A 7,906-nucleotide genomic window follows, 5' to 3' on the forward strand; every position below is an offset into this window, starting at 1 on the left:
AACACCACTTCATGCTCCTCCTATTTGTCAGACCGTATCATGCTTCTCATATTTTTCACACCTTTTGGAGCTCTTCATATTTTTCACATCTTTTCAGGCTCTTCATGTTTTTCAACACCACTTCATGCTCCTCCTATTTTTCAGAGAGATACATGCTCCACATATATTTCACACCTTTTGAAGCTCTTCATATTTTTCACACTTTTTCAGGCTCTTCATTTTTTTCCACACCACTTCATGCTTCTCCTATTTTTCAGACCGTTTCATGCTCCTCATGTATTTCAAACCTTTGAAGCTTTTCAAATTTTTCACACATTTTCAGGCTCTTCATGTTTTTGAACACCATTTCATGCTCCTCCTATTTTTCAGACCGTTTCATGCTTTTCATATTTTTGACATCTTTTGAAGCTCTTCATATTTTTCACACCTTTTGAAGCTCCTCATATATTTCACACCTTTTGAAGCTCTTCATATTTTTCACACATTTTCAGGCTCTTCATGTTTTTGAACACCACTTCATGCTCCTCCTATTTTTCAGAGAGTTTCATGCTCCTCATATATTTCACACCTTTTGAAGCTCTTCATATTTTTCACACCTTTTCAGGCTGTTCATGTTTTTCCACATCACTTCATGCTTCTCCTATTTTTCAGACCGTTTCATGCTCCTCATGTATATCACACCTTTGAAGCTTTTCATATTTTTCACACCTTTTCAGGCTCTTCATGTTTTTGAACACCATTTAATGCTCCTCCTATTTTTCAGACAGTTTCATGCTCTTCATATTTTTGACACCTTTTGAAGCTCTTCATATTTTTCACACCTTTTCAGGCTCTTCATATATTTCACACCTTTTCAGGCTCTTCATGTTTTTGAACACCATTTCATACTCCCCCTATTTTTCAGACCGTTTCATGCTCTTCATATTTTTGACACCTTTTGAAGCTCTCCATATTTTTCACACCTTTTGAAGCTCTTCATATATTTCACACCTTTTCAGGCTCTTCATGTTTTTGAACACCGCTTCATGCTCCTCCTATTTTTCAGACCGTTTCAGGCTCTTCATATTTTTTTTACACCTTTTGAAGCTCGTCATATTTTTCACACCTTTTCAGGCTCTTCAGGTTTTTCAACACCACTTAATGCTCCTGCTATTTTTCAGACCGTTTAATGCTCCTCATGTAGTTCAAACCTTTTGAAGCTCTTCAGATTTTTCACACCTTTTCAGGCACTTCATGTTTTTGAACACCGCTTCATGCTCCTCCTATATTTCAGACCGTTTCATGCTCCTCATATATTTGACACCTTTTCAAGCTCTTCATATTTTTCACAACTTTTCAGGCTCTTCATGTTTTTGAACACCGCTTCATGCTCCTCCTATTTTTCAGACCGTTTCATGCTCATCTCATTTTTGACACATTTTGAACTTCTTCATATTTTTCACACCTTTAAAGCTCTTCATATTTTTCACAACTTTTCAGTCTCTGCATTTTTTTGAACACCGCTTCATGCTCCTCCTATTTTTCAGACCGTTTCATGCTCCTCATGTATTTCACACCTTTTGAAGCTCTTCAAATTTTTCACACCTTTTCAGGCTCTTCATGTTTTTGATTACCGTTTCATCCTCCTCCTATTTTTCAGACCGTTTCATGCTCCTCATATTTTTCACACCTTTTGAAGCTCTTCATATTTTTCCAACCTTTTCAGGCTCTTCATGTTTTTCAACACCAGTTCATGCTCCTCCTATTTTTCAGACCGTTTCAAGCTCCTCATAATTTTCACACCTTTTAAAGCTCTTCTTATTTTTCACACCTTTTCAGGCTCTTCATGTTTTTCAACACCGCTTCATGCTGCTCCTATTTTTCAGACCGTTTCATGCTCATCTCTTTTTTGACAACTTTTGAAGCTCTTCATATTTTCATACCTTTTGAAGCTCTTCATATTTTTCACACGTTTTCAGGCTCTTCATGTTTTTCAACACCGCTTCATGCTCCTCCTATTTTTCAGACCGTTTCGTGCTCCTCATATTTTTGACACGTTTTGAAGCTCTTCATATTTTTCACACCTTTTCCGTCTCTTCTTGTTTTTCAACACCGCTTCTTGCTCCTCCTATTTTTCAGACCGTTTCATGCTCCTCATATTGTTGACACCTTTTGAAGCACTTCATATTTTTCACACCTTTTCAGGCTCTTCATATTTTTGAACACCGTTTCATGTTCCTCCTGTTTTTCACACCTTTTGAAGCTCTTCATATTTTTCACACCTTTTCAGGCTCTCCATGTTTCTGAACACCACTTCCTGCTCCTCCTATTTTTGAGGCCGTTTCATGCTCATCTCATTTTTGACACCTTCTGAAGCTCTTCATTTTTTTCACACCTTTTGAGCTCTTCATATTCTTCACACGTTTTCAGGCTCTTCATGTATTTCAATAACGCTTCTTACTCCTCCTATTTTTCAGACCGTTTCATGCTCCTCATATTTTTGACACATTTTGAAGCTCTTCACATTTATCAGACCTTTTCAGGCTCTTCATGTTTTTCAACACCGCTTCATGATCCTCTTATATTTCAGACCGTTTCATGCTCCTCATATTTTTGACACCTTTTGAAGCTCTTCACATTTTTCACACCTTTTCCGGCTCTTCATGTTTTTCAACACCGCTTCATGCTCCTCCTATTTTTCAGATCGTTTCAGGCTCCGCATATTTTTGACTCCTTTTGAAGCTCTTCATATTTTTCACACGTTTTCAGGCCCTTCATGTTTTTGAACACCGCTTCATGCTCCTCCTATTTTTCAGACGTTTTCAGGCTGCTCGTATTTTTCAGACCGTTTCATGGTCCTCATATTTTTGACAATTTTATAAGCTCTTCATATTTTTCACACATTTTCAGGCTCTTCATGTTTTTGAACACCGCTTCATGCTCCTCCTATTTTTCAAACCTTTTGAAGCTCTTCATATTTTTCACACTTTTTCAGGCTCTTCATGTTTTGAACACCACTTCATGCTCCTCCTATTTTTCAGACCGTTTCATGCTCCTCAGGTATTTCACACCTTTTCAAGCTCTTCATATTTTTCACAACTTTTCAGGCTCTTCACGTTTTTGAACAACACTTCATGCTCCTCCTACTTTTCAGACTGTTTCATGCTCATCTCATTTTTGACACCTTTTCAGGGTCTTCATATTTTTCAAACTTTTGAAGATCTTCATATTTTTCACACTTTTTCAGGCTCTTCATGTTTTGAACACTGCTTCATGCTCCTCCTATTTTTCAGACCGTTTCATTCTCCTCATGTTTTTGACACCTTTTGAAGCTCTTCATAATTTTCACACCTTTTCATGCTCTTCATGTTTTTGAACACCATTTCATGCTCCTCCTATTTTTCAGACCTTTTCATGCTCCTCATGTATTTCACACGTTTTGAAGCTCTTCATATATTTCACACCTTTTCAGGCTCTTCATGTTTGTGAACACTGCTTCATGCTCCTCCTATTTTTCAGACCGTTTCAAGCTCCTCATATTTTTGACACTTTTTGAAGCTCTTCATATTTCTCACACCTTTTTAGGCTCTCCATGTTTCTGAACACCACTTCATGCTCCTCCTATTTTTCAGACCGTATCATGCTTCTCATATTTTTCACACCTTTTGGAGCTCTTCATATTTTTCACATCTTTTCAGGCTCTTCATGTTTTTCAACACCACTTCATGCTCCTCCTATTTTTCAGAGAGATACATGCTCCACATATATTTCACACCTTTTGAAGCTCTTCATATTTTTCACACTTTTTCAGGCTCTTCATTTTTTTCCACACCACTTCATGCTTCTCCTATTTTTCAGACCGTTTCATGCTCCTCATGTATTTCAAACCTTTGAAGCTTTTCAAATTTTTCACACATTTTCAGGCTCTTCATGTTTTTGAACACCATTTCATGCTCCTCCTATTTTTCAGACCGTTTCATGCTTTTCATATTTTTGACATCTTTTGAAGCTCTTCATATTTTTCACACCTTTTGAAGCTCCTCATATATTTCACACCTTTTGAAGCTCTTCATATTTTTCACACATTTTCAGGCTCTTCATGTTTTTGAACACCACTTCATGCTCCTCCTATTTTTCAGAGAGTTTCATGCTCCTCATGTATTTCACACCTTTTGAAGCTCTTCATATTTTTCACACCTTTTCAGGCTGTTCATGTTTTTCCACATCACTTCATGCTTCTCCTATTTTTCAGACCGTTTCATGCTCCTCATGTATATCACACCTTTGAAGCTTTTCATATTTTTCACACCTTTTCAGGCTCTTCATGTTTTTGAACACCATTTAATGCTCCCCCTATTTTTCAGACCGTTTCATGCTCTTCATATTTTTGACAACTTTTGAAGCTCTCCATATTTTTCACACCTTTTGAAGCTCTTCATATATTTCACACCTTTTCAGGCTCTTCATGTTTTAAACACCGCTTCATGCTCCTCCTATTTTTCAGACCGTTTCAGGCTCTTCATATTTTTTTTACACCTTTTGACGCTCTTCATATTTTTCACATCTTTTCAGGCTCTTCAGGTTTTTCAACACCACTTAATGCTCCTGCTATTTTTCAGACCGATTAATGCTCCTCATGTAGTTCAAACCTTTTGAAGCTCTTCATATTTTTCACACCTTTTCAGGCTCTTCATATTTTTGAACACCGTTTCATGTTCCTCCTGTTTTTCACACCTTTTGAAGCTCTTCATATTTTTCACACCTTTTCAGGCTCTCCATGTTTCTGAACACCACTTCCTGCTCCTCCTATTTTTGAGGCCGTTTCATGCTCATCTCATTTTTGACACCTTCTGAAGCTCTTCATTTTTTTCACACCTTTTGAGCTCTTCATATTCTTCACACGTTTTCAGGCTCTTCATGTATTTCAATAACGCTTCTTACTCCTCCTATTTTTCAGACCGTTTCATGCTCCTCATATTTTTGACACATTTTGAAGCTCTTCACATTTATCAGACCTTTTCAGGCTCTTCATGTTTTTCAACACCGCTTCATGATCCTCTTATATTTCAGACCGTTTCATGCTCCTCATATTTTTGACACCTTTTGAAGCTCTTCATATTTTTCACACCTTTTCCGGCTCTTCATGTTTTTCAACACCGCTTCATGCTCCTCCTATTTTTCAGATCGTTTCAGGCTCCGCATATTTTTGACTCCTTTTGAAGCTCTTCATATTTTTCACACGTTTTCAGGCCCTTCATGTTTTTGAACACCGCTTCATGCTCCTCCTATTTTTCAGACGTTTTCAGGCTGCTCGTATTTTTCAGACCGTTTCATGGTCCTCATATTTTTGACAATTTTATAAGCTCTTCATATTTTTCACACATTTTCAGGCTCTTCATGTTTTTGAACACCGCTTCATGCTCCTCCTATTTTTCAAACCTTTTGAAGCTCTTCATATTTTTCACACTTTTTCAGGCTCTTCATGTTTTGAACACCACTTCATGCTCCTCCTATTTTTCAGACCGTTTCATGCTCCTCAGGTATTTCACACCTTTTCAAGCTCTTCATATTTTTCACAACTTTTCAGGCTCTTCACGTTTTTGAACAACACTTCATGCTCCTCCTACTTTTCAGACTGTTTCATGCTCATCTCATTTTTGACACCTTTTCAGGGTCTTCATATTTTTCAAACTTTTGAAGATCTTCATATTTTTCACACTTTTTCAGGCTCTTCATGTTTTGAACACTGCTTCATGCTCCTCCTATTTTTCAGACCGTTTCATTCTCCTCATGTTTTTGACACCTTTTGAAGCTCTTCATAATTTTCACACCTTTTCATGCTCTTCATGTTTTTGAACACCATTTCATGCTCCTCCTATTTTTCAGACCTTTTCATGCTCCTCATGTATTTCACACGTTTTGAAGCTCTTCATATATTTCACACCTTTTCAGGCTCTTCATGTTTGTGAACACTGCTTCATGCTCCTCCTATTTTTCAGACCGTTTCAAGCTCCTCATATTTTTGACACTTTTTGAAGCTCTTCATATTTCTCACACCTTTTTAGGCTCTCCATGTTTCTGAACACCACTTCATGCTCCTCCTATTTTTCAGACCGTATCATGCTTCTCATATTTTTCACACCTTTTGGAGCTCTTCATATTTTTCACATCTTTTCAGGCTCTTCATGTTTTTCAACACCACTTCATGCTCCTCCTATTTTTCAGAGAGATACATGCTCCACATATATTTCACACCTTTTGAAGCTCTTCATATTTTTCACACTTTTTCAGGCTCTTCATTTTTTTCCACACCACTTCATGCTTCTCCTATTTTTCAGACCGTTTCATGCTCCTCATGTATTTCAAACCTTTGAAGCTTTTCAAATTTTTCACACATTTTCAGGCTCTTCATGTTTTTGAACACCATTTCATGCTCCTCCTATTTTTCAGACCGTTTCATGCTTTTCATATTTTTGACATCTTTTGAAGCTCTTCATATTTTTCACACCTTTTGAAGCTCCTCATATATTTCACACCTTTTGAAGCTCTTCATATTTTTCACACATTTTCAGGCTCTTCATGTTTTTGAACACCACTTCATGCTCCTCCTATTTTTCAGAGAGTTTCATGCTCCTCATGTATTTCACACCTTTTGAAGCTCTTCATATTTTTCACACCTTTTCAGGCTGTTCATGTTTTTCCACATCACTTCATGCTTCTCCTATTTTTCAGACCGTTTCATGCTCCTCATGTATATCACACCTTTGAAGCTTTTCATATTTTTCACACCTTTTCAGGCTCTTCATGTTTTTGAACACCATTTAATGCTCCCCCTATTTTTCAGACCGTTTCATGCTCTTCATATTTTTGACAACTTTTGAAGCTCTCCATATTTTTCACACCTTTTGAAGCTCTTCATATATTTCACACCTTTTCAGGCTCTTCATGTTTTAAACACCGCTTCATGCTCCTCCTATTTTTCAGACCGTTTCAGGCTCTTCATATTTTTTTTACACCTTTTGACGCTCTTCATATTTTTCACATCTTTTCAGGCTCTTCAGGTTTTTCAACACCACTTAATGCTCCTGCTATTTTTCAGACCGATTAATGCTCCTCATGTAGTTCAAACCTTTTGAAGCTCTTCATATTTTTCACACCTTTTCAGGCTCTTCATATTTTTGAACACTGTTTCATGTTCCTCCTGTTTTTCACACCTTTTGAAGCTCTTCATATTTTTCACACCTTTTCAGGCTCTCCATGTTTCTGAACACCACTTCCTGCTCCTCCTATTTTTGAGGCCGTTTCATGCTCATCTCATTTTTGACACCTTCTGAAGCTCTTCATTTTTTTCACACCTTTTGAGCTCTTCATATTCTTCACACGTTTTCAGGCTCTTCATGTATTTCAATAACGCTTCTTACTCCTCCTATTTTTCAGACCGTTTCATGCTCCTCATATTTTTGACACATTTTGAAGCTCTTCACATTTATCAGACCTTTTCAGGCTCTTCATGTTTTTCAACACCGCTTCATGATCCTCTTATATTTCAGACCGTTTCATGCTCCTCATATTTTTGACACCTTTTGAAGCTCTTCACATTTTTCACACCTTTTCCGGCTCTTCATGTTTTTCAACACCGCTTCATGCTCCTCCTATTTTTCAGATCGTTTCAGGCTCCGCATATTTTTGACTCCTTTTGAAGCTCTTCATATTTTTCACACGTTTTCAGGCCCTTCATGTTTTTGAACACCGCTTCATGCTCCTCCTATTTTTCAGACGTTTTCAGGCTGCTCGTATTTTTCAGACCGTTTCATGGTCCTCATATTTTTGACAATTTTATAAGCTCTTCATATTTTTCACACATTTTCAGGCTCTTCATGTTTTTGAACACCGCTTCATGCTCCTCCTATTTTTCAAACCTTTTGAA

The sequence above is a fragment of the Dama dama genome, unplaced genomic scaffold (genome assembly GCF_033118175.1).
Source record: "Dama dama isolate Ldn47 unplaced genomic scaffold, ASM3311817v1 ptg000088l, whole genome shotgun sequence".
In the NCBI taxonomy this organism is placed as follows: domain Eukaryota; kingdom Metazoa; phylum Chordata; class Mammalia; order Artiodactyla; family Cervidae; genus Dama; species Dama dama.